The sequence below is a fragment of the Coregonus clupeaformis genome, chromosome 1, assembly GCF_020615455.1.
Source record: "Coregonus clupeaformis isolate EN_2021a chromosome 1, ASM2061545v1, whole genome shotgun sequence".
NCBI lineage: Eukaryota > Metazoa > Chordata > Actinopteri > Salmoniformes > Salmonidae > Coregonus > Coregonus clupeaformis.
The window spans coordinates 40,973,599-40,991,969 of record NC_059192.1 but is presented as its reverse complement, the minus strand read 5'-3'; the positions used below and the strand labels follow the sequence as shown (position 1 = coordinate 40,991,969).

Here is an 18,371-nt window from a genome sequence, read left to right as displayed (position 1 = left end):
TGAAGGTGTAGTTGGGTACCATAAGTAATGCACTATATCAGGAATGTATATGAATTATAGCCAATTAATAAGTTATTCTGCTTCCTTATAATTATCTGTGATTTCATATTTTATCCTTTTTTGTGAGTTGTTTCCCGCCGCTTCAATTGAAGGGTGCTGCGCTACTCTGTTGCAGTAAAACCATGTGCAGTTATTATGAGGATGACAACATCTAATGTTGGCTTCAACTTGGCTTTGCATACAAATTATTCCATTAAAAAAGGAACCAGGTTTTTGGTCACTTTCTCATTATAAAAAAAGCAATGGTGAGATTCAAATGGTGAGATTAATGATACCAATATTCATGGCTTTATTGTGTGTGCCTACGTCGGCCACATAGGCTACAGAAAAATCGGCATGCATATATCAAATGTATTTCGGCAGGCAATGTCCACATTATTCTCACATATTTTAGAATGTAATAGTAATTTGAATATCAATGTATTGGCAAAGCCCAAAAAAATCATTAAAGTGGTAATTTCCTTTTTCCACACTTTGTTACATTGCAGCCTTATTATAAAAATGATTAAATCATTTTCTTCCCTCATCAATCTACACACAATACCCCATAATGATGAAGCGAAAACAGGTTTTTAGTAATTTTTGCAAAAAATAAATAAATACAGAAATATCTTATTTACATAACTATACAGCCCCTTTGCTATGAGACTCGAAAATTGAGCTCTGGTGCATCCTGTTTCCTTTGATCATCCTTGACATGTTTCTACAACTTGATTGGAGTCCACCTGTGGTGAATTCAATTGATTGGACATGATTTGGAAAGGTACACACCTGTCTATATAAGGTCCCACAGTTGACAGTGCATGTCAGAGCAAAAACCAAGTAATGAGGTCGAAGGAATTGTCCGTAGAGCTCCGAGACAGGATTGTGTCGAGGTACAGATCTGGGGAAGGGTATCAAAACATTTCTGCAGCATTGAAGGTCCCCAAGAACACAGTGGCCTCCATCATTCTTAAATGGAAGAAGTTTGGAACCACCAAGACTTCCTAGAGCTGGCTGCCCGGCCAAACTGAGCAATTGGGGGAGAAGGGCCTTGGTCAGGGAGGTGACCAAGAACCCGATGGTCACTCTGACAGAGCTCCAGAGTTCCTCTCTGGAGATGGGAGAACCTTCCAGAAGGACGACCATCACTGTAGCACTCCACTCCACCATCAGGCCTTTATGGTAGAGTGGCCAGACGGAAGCCACTCCTCAGTAAAAGGCACATGACAGCCCGCTTGGAGTTTGCCAAAAGGTACTTAAAGGACTCTCAGACCATGAGAAACAAGATTCTCTGGTCTGATGAAACCAAGATTGAACTCTTTGGCCTGAATGCCAAGCGTCACGTCTAGAGGAAACCAGGCACCATCCCTATGGTGAAGCATGGTGGTGGCAGCATCATGCTGTGGGGTTGTTTTTCAGCGGTAGGGACTGGGAGCCTAGTCAGGGTTGAGGGAAAGATGAATGGAGCAAAGTACAGAGCGATCCTTGATAAAAAGCTTCTCCAGAGCGCTCAGGACCTCAGACTGGGGCGAAGGGTCACCTTCCAACATGACAACGACCCTAACCACACAGCCAAGGCAATGCTGGAGTGGCTTTGGGACAACTCTCTGAATGTCCTTGAGTGTCCCAGCCAGAGCCCAGACTTGAACCCGATCGAACATCTCTGAAGAGACCTGAAAATAGCTGTGCAGTGACGCTCCCCATCCAACCTGACAGAGCTTGAGAGGATCTGCAGAGAAGAATCTGAGAAACTCCCCAAATACAGGTGTGCCAAGATTGTAGCGTCATACCCAAGAAGACACAAGGCTGTAATCGCTGCCAAAGGTGCTTCAACAAAGTACTGAGTAAAGGGTCTGAATACTTACGTAAATGTGATATTTCAGTTTTTTATTTTTAATACATTTTCAAACATTTCTAAAAACCTGTTTTTGTTTTGTCATTATGGGTTATTGTGTGTAGATTGATGGGGAAAAAAACAATTTTATCCATTTTAGAATAAGGCTGTAACGTAACAAAATGTGGAAAAAGTCAAGGGGTCTGAATACTTTCCGAATGCACTATGTACAATTATATAAATTCTACAATTGTATTACATTGAGTTCCTTAAATTAGATTTAAGTGCTTGAAAAAGTCCCTGAAAGTCCTTGAATTTGACTTGCAAAAGTCTGTGTGAACCCTGCTTAAAGGACGTATAGTCCTAGGCCTATGTTGTGTTATAGGTGGAGTTATGGGTCAATTTGCATGTATTCTAGGCTTGGGCGGTATCCAGATTGTCATACCTTCATACCGACCTTGTGCCATACCGGGATATTCGGTAATACTGGCACTGAACACGAGGTGCTGTTTTCAAACCCCACTGATACTCTGAATCCTAAGGTTAGTAATGCTAACAAGTACATGTAAAATCCCTTAGATAATGCTAACTAAATGCTAACTAGCACATTGTGAACATTTTGGTTTCTGACCTAAACTATACAAGTAACAATAAAATGCTACTCACAGTTTGCTGCACGCACAAAACAAATATTATTACAAGGCTCTTGATCCAGGAGGGTATTCTTTGCTGCTACCAAGCAAATGCTTGATTTTGGAAGAAGCTAACCACTTTTAGCACATTTTAGACAGTTAAATTAATAGTTATAAGATACACTACATGACCAAAAGTATATGGACACCTGTTCGTCAAACAGCTAATTCCAAAATCATGAGCATTAATATGTGGTTGGTCCCCCCTTTGCTGCTATAACAGCCTCCACTCTTCTTGGAAGGCTTTTCACTAGATGTTGGAACATGACTGCGGGGACTTGCTTCCATTCAGCCACAAGAGCATTAGTAAGGTCGGACACTAATGTTGGACGATTAGGCCTGGCTTGCAGTCGGCGTTCCAATTCATCCCAAAGGTGTTCGATGGAGTTGAGGTCAGGGCTCTGTGCAGGCCAGTCAAGTTCTTCCACACCGATCTCGACAAACCATTTCTGTATGGACCTCGCTTTGTGCGCGGGGGCATTGTCATGCTGAAACAGGAAATGGCCTTCCCCAAACTGTTGCCACAAAGTTGTAAGCACAGAATCGTCTAGAATGTCATTGAATGCTTTGCATTAAGATCTCTCTTCACCAGAACTAAGGGGCCTAGCCCGGACCATTATTCCTCCTCCACCAAACATTAAAGTTGGCACTAGAGAGAGAACGTGTTTCCTCTGCTCCAGTGTCCAATGGCGGCGAGCTTTACACCACTCCAGCCGAAGCTTGGCATTGTGCATGGTGATCTTAGGCTTGTGTGCGGCTGCTCGGCCATGGAAATCCATTTCATGAAGCTCCCGACAAACAGTTATTGTGCTGATGTTGCTTCCAGAGGCAGTTTGGAAGTCTGTAGTGAGTGTTGCAACCGAGGACAGACCATTTTTAAGCGCTACGCACTTCATGTCACGAGTTGCTAAGCCAGAACCCAGAAGCAGACCAGGACAAGGTAAGTTGAAACGAAGGTGAGTGTTTATTACAAGTTCAAGAGTGATGCTGAATAATCCAGGGAACAGAGCGGGCGGCGTTGATTAGTTGTTGGGGGTGCAGTGGTTGATCCCATCCTGGGTCGGCAGCCGCCGACCACCAGGCAGAGGTTGGATGAAGGTTCCGGACGGGTGACTGCAGATGGAACAAAACGGGGGTAAGTAAGCAACAAACCAACAAGGTGCAAAAACAACAAAACTAACGCTAGGCTCTAAGACTGATACTCTGGTAAACCTACTGTTCATGGCTAACGATCCGGCAGGGAATGGATGTTAGGCCAGAGCCTAAGAAGGGTGATGATCAGGACCAGGTGTGCAGATTGCTGATGGGATGCAGGTGCGGAAATCAAGAGAGCTCCCCGGAGCGTTCCCGAACCCTCGGGAAACTGGAGATCACGAACAGAAAAACTAGTCACCAGACAGGACCCGACTCAGACTGCCGGGATCGTTACAGTACCCCCCTCCGACGAACGCCACCGGGCGGACTCCCCGGAGCGCCAGGATGGAGGCGGTAGAAGTCACTGATGAGGTCAGCATCTAGGACCTGTCGCCGCGGAATCCAACTCCTCTCTTCAGGACCATACCCCTCCCAGTCCACGAGATACTGGAAACCCCGGGCCCGCCGTCTGGAATCCATGATGCGACGCACCGTGTAGGCAGGACCACCTCCGATCATCCGAGGAGGAGGAGGAGGAGGCGGAGGAGGCAACAGAGGACTGAGGAAAACAGGCTTGAGGCAGGAGACATGAAAGGTGGGATGGACTCTGAGCGTCCTCGGGAGTTTGAGTCGAACTGCCACCGGATTGATCACCTTCTCCACCACAAACGGACCAATGAACTTCGGTAACAACTTCCTAGACTCAGTCCGTAACGGAAGATCCCGTGTGGCCAACCAGACCCTATCTCCGATGGAATAGGTGGGAGCGGGGATCCGGCGACGATTCGCCTGGAGCTGATACCGGTCCGAAACTCTAAGGAGTGCCTTTCTGGCCCGATGCCAGGTCCGGTGGCAACGACGAATATGGGCCTGAACCGAAGGCACTGAGAGCTCCTTCTCCTGAGAAGGGAACAGGGGAGGTTGGTAGCCAAACAGGCACTGGAAGGGAGACATCCCAGTGGCAGATGTAGGGAGAGTATTGTGGGCATACTCAACCCAAGGCAACTGAGAGACCCAGGCAGCGTAGCGTGGATTCCAACTTCTGGTTGGCTCTCTCCGCCTGACCATTGGATTGGGGGTGAAAACCCGATGTGAGACTGACTGTAGCTCCAATGGCCAAACAGAAGGACTTCCAGACAGCAGAGGTAAACTGAGGGCCACGGTCGGAAACGATATCACTGGGCAAACCGTGGACCCTGAAAACCTCCCTAACCAGGATCTCGGACGTCTCCGAGGCAGAGGGAAGCTTGGCAATTGGCACAAAGTGGGCGAACTTGCTGAATCTGTCCACGATAGTCAGAACGACCGTGTTCCCCTCAGAAGCGGGCAACCCAGTGACGAAGTCCAGGGCCAGATGCGACCATGGTCGCCGGGGAATAGGAAGGGGGTGAAGTAGTCCAGAGCTGGGCCGATTGGTACTCTTATTCTGCGCACACACTGGACAGGCAGCAACAAAACCCAGAGTATCCTCGGCCATGGCAGGCCACCAAAACGTCTGCGAAGAAACGCCATTGTCCGAGCCACGCCAGGGTGACAAGCCATCTTGCTGGCGTGGGACCATTTGAGGACAGCAGGGACGAACCGACTCAGGCACAAACAACCGACCGGGTGGACCGTTACCGGGACCGGGCTGAGTCCGAAGGGCCGCCAGCACCTCCTCCTCAATCTTCCACATAACTGCTCCCCACGACGCAGTTCCGGGGGAGAAATTGTCTCGGTCTTGGACCCACTCTCCTCCGTCTTGGAGAACATCCGGGACAAGGCGTCCGCCTTGCCGTTCTTAGATCCAGGTCGGAACGTCAGGGAAAACTTGAATCGTCCGAAAAACAACGCCCACCTGGCCTGACGGGAGTTGAGACGTTTAGCCGATTGCACGTAAGCAAGATTCTTGTGGTCAGTCCAGACAATAAACGGTTGCTCCGCCCCCTCCAACCAGTGGCGCCACTCCTCCAAGGCAAGTTTCACCGCGAGAAGCTCCCGGTTACCCACATCGTAATTCCTCTCCGCAGGCGAAAGGCGACGAGAGTAGTAGGCGCAGGGATGGAGTTTACTGTCCGTGGAGCATCGCTGCGACAGGATGGCGCCAACTCCCACATCAGACGCGTCCACTTCAACGACGAACTGACGGGCCGTGTCCGGTTGAGAGAGAATCGGTGCGTTGGTGAATCGCCTCTTCAAATCCAGAAACGCTCGATCCGCCTCCGGATTCCACTTGAAGGTCCTGATACTGGAAGTCAAGGCAGTTAACGGAGCGGCCACACGGCTGTAATCCCGGATGAATCTGCGGTAGAAATTCGCAAACCCCAAAAATCTCTGGAGCTGCAATCTCGTACCGGGCTGGGCCCATTCCAGAACCGCTCTAACCTTCTCCTGGTCCATCCTAATCTCTCCCCTGGAGATGATGTACCCGAGAAAGGATGTCGTGTGGGCGTGAAACTCGCACTTCTCGGCCTTCACGAACAGGCGATTCTCCAACAATCGCTGCAGAACCTGCCGGACATGCTGGACGTGGTCGGAAGGTTCCTTCGAGAAGATCAGAATGTCATCCAGGTAAACAAACACAAAGAGACCGATCATATCTCTCAGGACGTCGTTCACCATACTCTGGAATACCGCTGGAGCATTGGTCAGTCCAAACGGCATCACCTGATACTCGAAGTGACCCATCGGTGTATTGAAACCCGTCAACCACTCGTCCCCCTCTCTGATCCGGACCATGTGATACGCATTGCGTAGGTCTAGCTTGGTGAACACCGTAGCACCCTGTAAGGAGTCGAAGGCAGAACTCATCAAGGGCAGGGGATACTTGTTCTTGACCGTGATGTCATTCAACCCCCGATAATCAATACACGGTCGAAGAGAGCCATCCTTCTTACCCACAAAGAAGAATCCTGCCCCCAGGGGGTGATGACGAGGGACGAACGAGACCAGCAGCTAGGGACTCCTTGATGTAGGTCTCCAAAGCCTCACGTTCAGGTCGGGAGATACTGTATAACCTTCCCTTGGGGTAGACAGCTCCAGGGAACAGGTTGATGGCACAATCATATGGTCGGTGGGGAGGGAGTGACAGAGCCTTCTGCTTACTGAAAACTTCCCCCAAATCGTGATATGTCTCGGGAACCAGGGACAAATCTGGGGGTTTAGCCTCAATCACCTGACTGGGAACCGAATGGGGGCAGGCAGTCTTGAGACAGTTAGCATGACAATCAAGGCTCCAACTCGTTACCTTGCCCGTCACCCAATCGAACGTGGGATTGTGTTCCTTCAGCCAGGGGTATCCAAGGACCAGAGGAACATGGGAAGACGGCAGAATGAAGAATGAAATCATCTCAGAATGATTCCCCGACAACCGCATCTTAACCGGTTCAGTCCTCATCGTGATACGTGCCAGACTACTGCCGTTCAGAGTGGTCGCTTCAATGGCTTCCGGCAATTGCTCCTTGGAAAGCCCCAGCTGTTCCACCAACTCGGCATCAAGAAAGCTTCCATCGGCACCTGAATCGATAAAGCGTTAATCGCTAAGCTCTGATTCCTGTTCACAAGGGTAGCCGGGAAGCGGGGTCTGACAGAGGTACTGAGAGGTTGAAACTGGCTCGCTAAAAGTCCTCCCAACTTTAGCGAGCCGGGCAGTTTGACGACCGCCGGGAACAAGTGGAGATGTAATGTCCCGAGCTACCACAGTAGAGGCAGCAGTTGGTCTTACGTCTATGTTGACGCTCCTCCTTGGTTAACCCGTGCCGCCCCACTTGCATGGGTTCAGAATCGGGAGAGAGGACCTCTCCACTAATCCTTTGTGGTGGAGAATGATCGACGTGTTCTGGTCCACCACCCGACCCGACTGGGAACTGAGAAGCTGATCGATTGGACGGACCCCATTGCTTCTCCCTCCTTCGCTCTCGGACTCGATTATCCACCCGAATAGACAAGGCTACCAAGCTGTCCAGGTCACTAGGCTCCGGATAGGAGATCAACTCATCCTTGAGCTGCTCCGACAGACCCTGGTAAAAGGCCGCTTGCAGAGACTCCTCGTTCCACCCACTCTCCACAGCCAACGTCTTGAACTCGATCACGAAGTCGGCCACGCTGCGAGTTCCTTGGTGAAGCGAAAACAGGCGCCTAGCTGCGTCCCTCCCTCGGACGGAATGGTCGAAGAGCTTCCTCATCTCGGCCGTGAACCCCTGGTATGAAGCCATGCAGGGGTCTTGTCGTTCCCAAACGGCTGAAGCCCACTCCAGCGCTCGACCACGCAGCAACGCAATCACAAAGGCTATCCTAGCCTTGTCTGTGGCATAAGAGTAGGGCTGTAGATCGAACACTAATCCACACTGCATAAGGAAGGAACGGCATCTTCCCAGCTCCCCCTCATATTTATCCGGCGTCGGAACCTTGGGCTCACGGAAGGACACAGCTCCAGAAGCGGCAGGCGAGATGGGTGAAACCGGTAGTGGATCCTCCACCGGAAACTTGCGTTGGTTCTGGACCTCCGTCAGACCGGTAGAAAGGTTCCGAACTGACAACGCGATCTCCTGTAGTACCGTGCTATGATGGCCCAACATCTTCTCCTGATGGGTAATGGCATGGCGAACAGAGTCCAGGTCCGCTGGGTTCATTACTGGCCGGATCGTTCTGTCACGAGTTGCTAAGCCAGAACCCAGAAGCAGACCAGGACAAGGTAAGTTGAAACGAAGGTGAGTGTTTATTACAAGTTCAAGAGTGATGCTGAATAATCCAGGGAACAGAGCGGGCGGCGTTGATTAGTTGTTGGGGGTGCAGTGGTTGATCCCATCCTGGGTCGGCAGCCGCCCGACCACCAGGCAGAGGTTGGATGAAGGTTCCGGACGGGTGACTGCAGATGGAACAAAACGGGGGTAAGTAAGCAACAAACCAACAAGGTGCAAAAACAACAAAACTAACGCTAGGCTCTAAGACTGATACTCTGGTAAACCTACTGTTCATGGCTAACGATCCGGCAGGGAATGGATGTTAGGCCAGAGCCTAAGAAGGGTGATGATCAGGACCAGGTGTGCAGATTGCTGATGGGATGCAGGTGCGGAAATCAAGAGAGCTCCCCGGAGCGTTCCCGAACCCTCGGGAAACTGGAGATCACGAACAGAAAAACTAGTCACCAGACAGGACCCGACTCAGACTGCCGGGATCGTTACACTTCAGCACTCAACAGTCCCGTTCTGTGAGCTTGTGTGGCCTACCACTTCGCCGCTGAGCCGTTGTGGCTCCTAGATGTTTCCACTTCACAATAACAGCACTTACAGTTGACCAGGGCAGCTCTAGCAGGGCAGAAATTTAACGAACTGACTTGTTGGAAAGGTGGCATCCTATTGCGGTGCCACGTTGAAAGTCACTGTGCTCTTCAGTAAGGCCATTCTACTGCCAATGTTTGTCTATGGCAATTGCATGGCTGAAATAGCAGAATCCACTAATTTGAAGGGGTGTCCACATAATTTGTGTATATAAAGTGTACATTTTCCATAACCAAAAATATTGTATTTTCAGCTGTTTGAAACTGGTGTACAAAATCGAAAGTAAAAGACACAAAAACTAAACTTAAGAAGCATAGAAATGGCGCACATAGAACAGATCTAGCGGTTCTTAGACTTGCCTTCAAAAAGAATGACAGATCTATAACTGACATTTCTTTGTGAATTTGGTCGGGTCGCCCAAAAAGTTACATATTGCAGCTTTAAGTAACTGTCTAAAATGTGCTAAATGCTCTGCAGTTGTGCATTTGGTTTGCTAATTTAATAGCTAGTTAGCTGTCTAGCTAAGTGGTTAGCTTTTTCCAAAATCAAGTTTCGCTTGGTAATAGTAGAGAATCCCCTCCTGGAATCTTGATGTTTAATATTTGTTTTGTGCCTGCAGCAAACTGTGAGTATCATTTGTTTTGTTGCTTGTATAACTTTTTGAGCTAGGTTGTCTGTCCTGCAAATACTTTAGGTCAGAGACTGTATAAAATGTTCACAATGCGCTCGTTAGCATTTAGTTAGCATTCTCTATGGGATTTGACATGTACTTGTTAGCATTGCTAACCTTCGGAATACACAGAGTCATTGGGGTTTGAAAATAGCGCCCCTTGTGTTCAGTGCCGCTTTTACTGAATATCCCGGTATTGCACAAGATCGATATGAAGGTATGACAATCTGGACACCGCCCAAGCTTAGTATGTACGTACAGTCTTTTATGTATTGTTTTCTCATCAACTCCAATGCGAAATGTTAAATCCTTTATAGCCTAGTTCGTTAAATAGCCTACCCCATATTTGATAAACATTTTTAACATGTTTGCAGTCCACATTGCTCTAATTATACTGAACAAAAATAAATGCAACATGTAAAGTGTTGGTCCCATCTTTCATGAGCTGAACAAAAAGATCGCAGAAATGTTCAATACTCACAAAAGGCTTATTTCTCTCAAATTTTGTGCACAAATTTGTTTTCCTCCCTGTTAGTGAGCATTTCTACTTTCCCAAGATAATCCATCCACCTGACAGTTGTGGCATATCAAGAAGCTGATTAAACAGCATGATCATTGTGCTGGGGACAATAAAAGGCCACTGAAATGTGCAGTTTTGTCACTCAACACAATGCCACAGATGTCTCAAGTTTTGACAGAGCGTGCAATTGGCATGCTGACTGCAGGAATGTCCAACAGAGCTGTTGCCAGATAATTGAATGTTAATTTCTCTACCATAAGCCGCCTCCAACATCGTTTTAGAGAATTTGGCAGTATGTCCAACCAGGACCTCCACTTCCGGCTTCTTCACCTGCCGGATCGTCTGAGACCAGCCACACGGACAGCTGATGAAACTGAGGAGTATTTCTGTCTGTAATATAGCCCTTTTGTTTGGAAAAACTCATTCTGATTGGCTGGGCCTGGCTCCCCTGCGTCCCTGCCCAGTCATGTGAAATCCATAGATTAGGGCCTAATGAATTTATTTCAATGGACTGATTTCCTTATATGAATTGTAACTCAGTAAAATCGTTGAAGTTGTTGCATGTTGCGTTTTATATTTTTTTTCCAGTATATATTGTATTTCCATATTGAAGCATTGTTAAACATAGGCTATAGCATTCACACTGATATAGGGTCTAGGCCTACTGTAAATTGCAGTCTGGACATGGACATGTCAATAAGCAAGTTTAAATTCACTAGGCTATTTATAAGGCCAATAAAGAAAGAATTTGATTAGAATTATACACTAATAAAATCAACTTGTTTTAAATAGGCTATGTTTAAATACAGTTACAGGCACCATAATTGCTCCCAGTGGGTGTATAATACAGACAAGGCAACATTGACTACGGAGGGTTTTACGCACATCCAAACTTTTCACAGGATCTGGATAAAGATCCAATATGAAGAGAAAAGGGAAATGTCCACTCACCGTTATACTGCTCACAAATGTAATGTTTTATAAACACCATGGAACCATCTTACAGATCATATTAGCACTTCTCCAGAAATTGCAGACAAAATTGCATTGCATTCAAGCCATGTACATTTTCACCATAAACCCCTGGATTGGTGAATCGTTCTAATCAAATTGTTTTTTAATCAAATTAAACTAAAAACAATCAATCTGTTTTTTAAACCAACAACAATATTTCTAACTAGGATCGGGTCAGAAGCATGATATCATATAAATCGCATGAGCATAAGGCAACGTGTGCACACATAGGCCTATGGGCTCTTTGGCAGGAGGCATGGATATTTGTCCTGTTTATTAAATAGTATACACTAACCCTACAATAGGCTTAGTTATAACAAATATATTTTTGTTGTTATTGGCTTCAACATGGAAATATTTGTTTACACATTTTGCATTTGCATTTCGAAAATACACTGCATGTTTGTGCCATGGACAACTGGACATTACCCAAACGTTAAGGTTAGCCTACGATCACCATTGATATGGCCTGTTAGTGACTTTGTAAACAAACAAACAGGAAATTAGCCTAGGCTACAAGCAGATTCTGCACCAAGGACAGCAAATTGACTGTAAGGTCCAACAGATGAAAGTGGAAGATGCCATTTTTTTACAAAATGGTCAAGGAAAAACAATAAGCAGTCTATTGTAATAATTTGATGTTCCTAAACAGACTTCTTACATTCACTGACACCTTTCATTCAATGGGCATCGCACATAGGTCTAATGAGTCCTAACTTTTCACAGAAGCTGCATGGACAAAAAGAATGTCCCCCCCCAAAAAAAATGAGAATGTCTGTTGGCTGTTTATCCTAATCAGTTTAGGCTACTGATTAGGCTACTGTGCACCTCCGCTGGCAAAATCAATGCCATAACTAATTGTGTTACCGTTAAAGGCGCTGCATGGTCAATCCGACATCTGCATTGGCCGTGCAGCATTTAAGGTGATATGGCCTCTGCAGAAGTCAGGGCATTCATACTTCTTGCGCTGCACCTAGCAGCGCAGAGCTGTTGTGAAGGAAGTTGTCAAGGAAGAGGCGCACAGCTATGCGCCACAGAGCTCAATTTGGCCTCTGCATGCCTCCGGGGCTCCGCAATTACGTCACACCATCCATACGGAGCCTCCGACCACAGTTTCCGATCAAGCATAAATTGGCTCTTAGAACCAGCTTTTAGTGAGTCTTAAATATCACCTGTAACGCTGCTTGAAATTGGCACATTGGCACAAGTTAAGGACACACCTCAAATAGACAGTTTGTAAATCTCTTCTTTCTTTTCCCTTTTCAAGTTGACTCAAGTTTACCAAAAAGCACCTGGAAGCACCTGGATTATCATTAAGACACTTGGAAGAATGTTCTATGGACAGATTATTCTGTCCCATTATTATGCCTGGGGAAAACCAAACACTGCATTCCACAGTAAGAACCTCATGCCAACGGTCAAGCATGGTGGTGGTAGTGTGATGGTTTAGGGATGCTTTGCTGCCTTTGCTGCCACCTGGACAACTTTCATCAATAGAAGGAACCATGAATTCTGCTCTGTATCAGAGAATTCTAAATCAGAATGTCAGGCCATCCGTCTGTGAGCTGGAGCTGAAGCTGAAGCGCAGCTAGGTCATGCAGCAAGACAATGATCCAAAACATAGAATCAAGTCTACATGGAAATGGCTAAAAAGCAACACATTTGAAGTTTTGGAATGGCCTAGTCAAAGTCCAGACCTAATCCCAACTTGAAACGAGCAGTTCATGCTTGAAAACCCACAAATGTCGCTGAGTTAAAGCAGTTCTGCATGCAAGAGTGGACCAAAATTCCTCCACAGCAATGTGAGAAACTGATCAACAACTACAGCAGTGTTTCCCAACCCTGGTCCTCGATTACCCCCGACAGTACATAGTTTTGTTGTAGCCCTTGACAAACACACCTCATTCAACTCATTGAGGGCTTGAAGATTAGTTCACAAGTTTAATCAGGTGTGCTTGTACAGGGTTACAATAAAAATGTGTACTGTTGGGGGTATTCGAGGACCAGGGTTGGGAAACACTGAACTACAGGAAGCATTTGGTTGCAGTCATTGCAGTTAAAGGTGGCACAACCAGTTATTGTGTGTAAGGGGGCAATTACTTTTTCACACAGGGGAATTGGGTGTTACATAACTTTGTCAATTAAATAAATAAAATAAGTATATATTTTTTTTGTTATTGGTAAACGCAGGTTCCCTTTATCTAATATTAGGTTTTGGTTGAAGATCTGATAACATTCAGTATCAAAAATATGCAAAAATAAAGAACTGTATATCACTTGTTGGCCTATCCGTCTGTGCTGGCACAGATCCACTACTCACAGGGATCCTCTCAGGATCCCTCACCCTTGACCCATCCTCCTCTACTTTCTTCACTGCCTCAGCATATGACACCTTCTGCACTACTCTGACTCTAGCCACCTCAACCTGCCTCTCTCGCACCGGACACTTCCGATCCCCAGTAACATGGGCACCCCTACAGTTGAAACACACAACTTTATCCACAGAAACTACACAATTCTCTATCCCATGTCCTCCTGCACACTTCCCATATCTTGGAATCTTCCTCCTACAAACTGCTGCGACATGACCACAAACATTGCCAGGGGGGAAAGTGGGGGTACGCCGTACTGGTAAAACGTCAGCCTATCACAATTAATACAACATGCCCAAAAAACTATCATCTATTACACCATTATTTAACATTACTGCATGTCGGCTGCATGAAAAATTAGCGAATTGACAGGAAACCGGGTGGTATACCCTCCAAATTGCATTTGAGGAGTAAACTTACATTTTGTCAAGGCGTAGATGAGAGGCAGAGATGCTTGCAGACAAGGCAGAGATGAGTGGCCGAGACCGAGGTGCGTGTGGACAACAGTTGATGCATCAATTCAGGCTACAAGTGTAGGCAGAATGTCATTACAATATATGTAGGTGTTTTGTAACAAATGTCTCTTTCCATTTAATCAAATTGCGGGTGCACAGTGCACTGTTGGGGTTTGGATGCTGACATTTTTGTGAGTGGACAAATGTGCGCGGGTAGCCTACAGGAGCACCTTTGTTAAGTGATTGTTTGACAATCAGATTAATACATAATGACTGGTTGTGTTTATGCCACATTAAAAGGCATTGGTGGCTTGTCCATAAGGCTATGGGAAGCTAAGCTTTCCCTAAAGTAAATTGAATTAAATTGCCAAAATTATATAGCCTAATTAGCTTACTCCTGTCTACATAAATAAATAAAATCATTCAAAATAGGCTACTACATCAGAAATCATGATTTGGCCAGAGAGGATCATTAGCTTCTTTAAAAAAAATAAGCTGTGGATTGTTTTAAATCGCACAACCTACAGTCGGAGGGCTCCGCAATTTGTGCAGCGCTTGCTGTAAATACCAAATAGATGATTGTTGAGTTGCAACTGTCAGTGAAAAGCAAAGAGACCCAGCCAGGCATATCTACGGTGGCCGGGAAGTGCAAAGCAACATTACAAAGAATGAAACACTTTTACAAAGCTTGAAACAAATTAACATTTTGGAAAACAAATTAACATTTTATAAAACAAATTAACATTCTAGAAAACAAATTAACATTTTAGAAAACAAATTTACATTTTAGAAAACAAATTTATAGTTTAGAAAACAAATTTACATTTTAGAAAACAAATTAACATTTTAGAAAACAAATTAACATTTTAGAAAACAAATTTACATTTTAGAAAACAAATTAACAAGACGCAAAACACTTTTACCAGTCCCGAAACAAATTTACAAATGACAGATTCATTGTATGTACCACATACCGGAAGTGACACGGAAGTGATGAGCGTGGTCTTTTCGTGTTGTTGTTGTGGAGTTTATGGCGTCAAAGAAGTTTATGGTGACCGCCCGAACATGGACTGCGGCCGAGGGATGTTTTGCCCGTTTTGTGGCAAACACATGAACAGCTTAACGCGGTTTTGCTTTACGTATGGTCGGTGTTTGGAGTTTTTAAAGGACGCGGACAAGACGGAAACATTGGAAACACAGGGGACGTCTCGACAGCCGGACAGTGCTATGCAAAGTAAGTTTAGCAAAACCAAAACGCTAGCTATCTAAGGACAGTAACGCTAATGATTTTTGAGCGGCTTCTAACTTTCTGTTTCGGAACTCTGTCCATTTCTGCAGAACAACCATGCCCATCATACAAACAGTTCATGGAGTACAGAAGCTCGAAATCAAAAGAACGACAGTCTTTTAACTATGGGCCAAAAGGAAGATATAGGCCTAAAGAAAGAAAACACGTCCAGGTAAGGTGTACTGACCGTCCTATACAATTTTGCAATGCTCTATATGTATTTGTGTGTTTGTGTATATTTATTTTACCTATGTATACATTAATTATATCTTTGTTATTTTACTAGATAAACGTAGGATTATCTAGTAAACTGATTTAAAACCTCTAAGAGGGAAAACACTACCGTTATTTACAGACCCAGAGGTAGCAGCACCTGATCTACTGAAACAAGCTGTCCAGAAAATGACAACATTTAACAAGGACATGCACGAAGGACCTTATGTCCTTTTGTATCCAGACTGCTCAGAGGTGGTTCATGTGCCTGGGTCAGAAAGGCCATTCAAATTGGCAGAATATAAAAAGGAAATAGGAAAGGCATATTCCAGGATCACTTTTTTCATTTGCCTAGAAAAACACTATAAAAGAGGTTAGTGGATCTCATGATTCAATATTTTTACATATTTAGATACTCTGCTGGAGGATAGATAATGGTTGTTTGAATTATTTTTTTCAGTGGATGATACCTCAGACTCTGATTCTGAAATTGTCATCACAACAAGGAGCACAGCTGAACTCAATCGTGCTGACACTTTGGTACATCAGTTATTTCTCTTTTTTAAAATATTTATGTATGTTTGTATTTATTCTAGGGCTGTCAAATGATTAAAATTTTTAATCAAATTAATCAGAATTTTCAGTGGATTAATCATGATTAATCACTATTTGCAATTACACCTGAATCCTAACCATTTTTTTTCTGAAATGCATACCAAAAGATAAATAACAGGACACAGATACATAATTTTCATATTATGTCTGTTTATTAACACAGCCAAATAATGGTGTTTTAAATCAAGCTGAAACATACTACACACCATAATATTTGTCTTTGGCTGTGGCTCTTGACGGTGGCTTATAGAATGAGTCTTGAGACGCCACTTGCAAAACATCAAGGAAACCTGAGTCTTCTACAATGCTAATGGGTCTACAATCCTTTGCAATCCATTTTGCTATTGTGTTGGTCAAATTATCTGAGGTTGATTTTGTTAATTGCCTGCAAACATTCAGCGTGGTCTGGCGCAAACCACTTGCTGAATCTGACGGCCCAGCAAACGCATGTTTGGCGTTGACATGGTACTTCAAGCTTGAACAGCTCCGGTGAAATTGAAACTCCTTCTTACAAATCTTGCAAATAACCTTGTACTTGTTAACTGTACCATCATCATTCTTTTTATATTTGAATCCGTCAATAGGCCCACTTTGCTCACCTTGCTCCATCTCGCCTCTAGCTCCCAACCACTTTCCTGACCTGAATAATTTGTCACACTGCGCATGCGTGAAATGCGTTAAAAAAATTGACGTAATTAACAGCAAACAACTAATTAACGTCGTTAACGCGCTATTTTTGACAGCCCTAATTTATTCATTTTCATATAATTTATTAATTAGATGTACATTGGATTTTAAGCATAAAATCAATGTCCTGGTCAATATTTTAGTGGAAAAAGGCTTGTTTTGATTATTTTGCAGTAACTATTATACAGTAACACAGACAACAATTCAGCATTGATATATACTGTATGTGGTAATGGAAAAATAATGGAACCTGTTGAAAGTTGTTGATCATTTTATCCGTTTCCTCTCAGGTTTTTGAACCACAAAATCGAAGTACTCCCAAACACAAGCTGGACGATGAAAGGTAGGTGTTGCACACTTGGACACAAAGGAATTTTCACACGTGCAATAATAATTCATATTTTGTTGGGCTACAGTGCTTTCACTACCAGGTAAAGTGCAATTTCACCTTTTTTTTTATTTAACTCACAAAACTGATAAAACTACTAGCAGATATTTCACTACTTATTCACATACATATTATACATACATTTATATTGCTGCACATAAGCTCAACGTTGCTACATGCTATCAGCTGTTTCTGTAACTGACTGCGGTGCTCACTATTAGTAACAGGAGACTGGGGGAAGTTGTAACATACAGGTAACTGAAAAAATTAAGGAAACACCAACATAATAGGGCATTGGTCCACCACAAGCTATCAGAACAGCTTCAACGTGCCTTGGCACAGATTCTGAAAGTGACTGAAACTCAATTGGAGGGATGCAACACCATTCTTCCACTAGAAATTCCATCATTTGGTGTTTTGTTGATGGTGGTGGAAAACGCTGTCTCAGGCGACGCTCCAGAATTTCCCATAGGTGTTCAATTGGGTTGTGACTGAGACACACACCCTTTAAACCCCATATGCTCCTTTGAGACCCCTCTTTCAAAGTCACTGAGATCTCTTCCTCTTGCCATGGTAGCCAAAAAAATGGGCAACTGGACATTTTTATACATGACCCTAAGCAGCATGGGATGTTAATTGTTAATTAACTCAGGAACCACACCTGTGTGGAAGAACATGCTTTCAATATACTTTGTATCCCTAATTTACTCGAGTGTTTCCTTTATTTTGGCAGTTACTTGTATTTTGTATTTTTATCTATTATAGATCTGTTTGGGTTAGTGATAATTTGTAATTTGCCCTCATCATGGACCTTTTTACCATTCGGAATGTCTAAAGCAGGGATGGGCAACTTTGATGTGGGTAAGAGCCACAAAAAATCAAAACTCATCATGAGGGGCCACAGTAGCTCATGCATCTGAGTACCCACATCCATACCCACACATGGAGTCAAGACCCTTTTGTGGGCCCTTAACAAAAAAAGTATTTTGTCCTCTTGACGGCAAAGAGAAAAAAATTGAAATTTTCTACACATTTTGCCATGGGGCATACAGAAAATGCTGTAGTTTTAAAGCAAGTTTGCTATAATTCTACACATTTTGCCATGGAGCAGAGAGATGATTTTGCAATTTTATAACTCATTTCATGCAAATCTACTCATTTTGCCATGGGGCGGAGAGAAAAAGAGGCA

At 44.5% G+C, this 18,371-nt stretch overlaps 2 long non-coding RNA genes across 2 annotated transcripts; both read left to right on the top strand.

The window, feature by feature from the left end:
• Positions 1 to 14,959: 14,959 nt before the first annotated feature.
• LOC123492203 lies at positions 14,960 to 15,579 on the top strand. Its single transcript, XR_006661680.1, has 3 exons — positions 14,960 to 15,225; positions 15,330 to 15,451; positions 15,566 to 15,579. It is a non-coding gene; the product is annotated as an uncharacterized LOC123492203 (long non-coding RNA).
• Positions 15,580 to 15,593: 14 nt separating this feature from the next.
• On the top strand, positions 15,594 to 17,310 carry LOC123492202. Its single transcript, XR_006661679.1, has 3 exons — positions 15,594 to 15,865; positions 15,953 to 16,032; positions 17,085 to 17,310. It is a non-coding gene; the product is annotated as an uncharacterized LOC123492202 (long non-coding RNA).
• The last annotated feature ends 1,061 nt before the right edge of the window (positions 17,311 to 18,371 follow it).